General features: G+C 46.3%; 1 long non-coding RNA gene across 1 annotated transcript; it reads right to left on the bottom strand.

The window, feature by feature from the left end:
• Positions 1 to 215: 215 nt before the first annotated feature.
• On the bottom strand, positions 216 to 1,634 carry LOC123409900. Its single transcript, XR_006612931.1, has 2 exons — positions 966 to 1,634; positions 216 to 729 (listed from the first exon to the last, which is right to left on the bottom strand). It is a non-coding gene; the product is annotated as an uncharacterized LOC123409900 (long non-coding RNA).
• Between the last annotated feature and the right edge of the window lie 459 nt (positions 1,635 to 2,093).

Below are 2,093 nucleotides of genomic sequence, written 5' to 3'. Positions count from 1 at the left end.
GATTTCTGTTGTTATTTTTCTTCCTTTTTTCCGTTTACCAAATGAACCACAAAGGTTTTTACTGTGAACAGTAATTTCACATGAAACAATGCTGAAATTCAAAAACGTTTATTGTACACATGAAGCAATGAGCTTCACACATGAAGATCCAAACTAAAACTCATCTAACACACTTCTGAACTGAACCGAAGGGGTAGATTACTGTAGCTGACATGTTTTTCTTATACATTATTTTTTGCAAATTTAACGAGAGAACAAATGTAGCAGAATAATATGCTCCAATGTAAAACTACAATGATGCATTCGACGAATTTTAAGACGCTCCAAACCCACATGTGGCACTGTTAATTTTTCCCCAAGCACTCGACTATGAACTAAACTGTAAAACATAGAGTAGAGCAATCACATGTGAAAAAGGTAAAAAAAAATCTGAAATACACAACCGCCACATTCTTTCATGGTCTGCTAGCAATAAGGGATCTCCGGAGACGCAGAAGTGGACGGCTTTTGTAGCTCCTCCTGTGGTACTCCCGCTATTGGTGGTCATCAAAGCCCGATTGATCTGCAGCCCAGCATGGGCAGAACTGCATACAAGACCTATAGAGACCTGTAGTAAAAGTGTCGGTGAGCTGCATACACTACAAAATTTCAGAACGAACTGTTGTGTACTTATTTTTTTGCAAAATTTGCCATAGGAGGAGGCCAGCGGACTGCATCACCTATCTTTTTCTGCAAAATAAAAGAGAGTAAATTGAACCTCAAGAGCAAAAGTACAATGGACTGCAGTGCACTGATTTTCTCTTCACAAGAACACAAATCTCATCGACGGATATAGCATACTGCAGTGCATTGATTTACACTTCTATTTTGTTCACAAGAACACAAAAACACAAATCTCATCCATGGAAATAGCAAACTGCAGTGCACTGATTTTCCTCCAAAAATAAAAAAGTGACTACAATAACCTCAAACATTGGAGTTGTTCTCGACGGCGACCCATGCAACGAATCACAGAGCAAGGTTGTGGCAGGCTAGGGGCGTAGCCATGGTGGGTGTTGTCCCCGCAGTTCATCAGCTAGATCTCAACAGGTTGTGGTGGGTGGCGGGGTTTGGGAAGATGGTGGTGGGGTGGGGCCGTCGACCACCATAAAGCCAGATACCGCGAGGGGAGGGCACATGGGGCGCTGGAGATTGCCGTGGTCACCGGAGTAGAGGTCAGTGGCCGGATCCGTTTCAGGGACGACCAGATCCATGTCGCCATGGGGTGAATCCAATGATGGGGCCCTGGATCCGAAGATGGGATGGGCAAGGGCGGTTGGAGTAGCCAGCCTTCGGCGAGATGAGCCATCGGAGAGGAAGGACGGGGTGAGGGGCAGGATGTGGTGGCCGGGGGGCAGGCGGGCTAGGGTGGTGGCCAGGGCGGGCAGTGTTAGCTCATAGTTGGGGGCGAGCGGTGCGGGGCAGTTGCAGGTGGGGTTTGGGGGTGTCGAGCGAGTGAGTAGAAAAAGGTGTGGGGTGGGGTGGGAGGCGGGGGTTGGGGTTAGTGGGGGTAGTGAGCTACGAGTTTTTTTATGCGGTTGCTTCGGTCACGTTAGTTGAGGTGGTGGGTTGGGGATCCGCCAACGCATGAGGAAGGAGGCAAGAGGAGGATTGGAGTTGTGCAGGAGGAAGACGGAGGGGGTGAATGGGTTGGTGGGGATGTGGTTGGGGTGGATGCAGTTTTCTCGGTTTGCTATGCGGTCTGGGTATGGTGGATCTCGTAGTACAGAAAGTGTTATGCTAATAAGTACAAGTGTTAGCATAATAAGGGTCTTAGGGAAGTTTGTAGAATAGACACACCCTATGTGTGTGTGTGTGCGTTCTTCATTGCCAAGATCACCATGATTCCAGTGGTGATCTATCTTATGTAATCACTTTGTGTGGTGTGTTTGTTGGGATCCGATGAATTGTGGGTTTATTTTCATATTATTCATGAAAAATATTCGAGTCTTCTCGGAATTATTATTTGATTCTTAGTTTGAATTAGTTTGGATTAGTTTGGATTAGTTTGGCCAAGTAGATTGGTTTATCTTTAGTGAGAGAGGTGCATTGTA

The sequence above is a fragment of the Hordeum vulgare genome, chromosome 7H, assembly GCF_904849725.1.
Source record: "Hordeum vulgare subsp. vulgare chromosome 7H, MorexV3_pseudomolecules_assembly, whole genome shotgun sequence".
Lineage (NCBI taxonomy): Eukaryota > Viridiplantae > Streptophyta > Magnoliopsida > Poales > Poaceae > Hordeum > Hordeum vulgare.
Note: the sequence above shows the minus strand (reverse complement) of the source record. Positions and strands in the feature narration are given on the sequence as shown.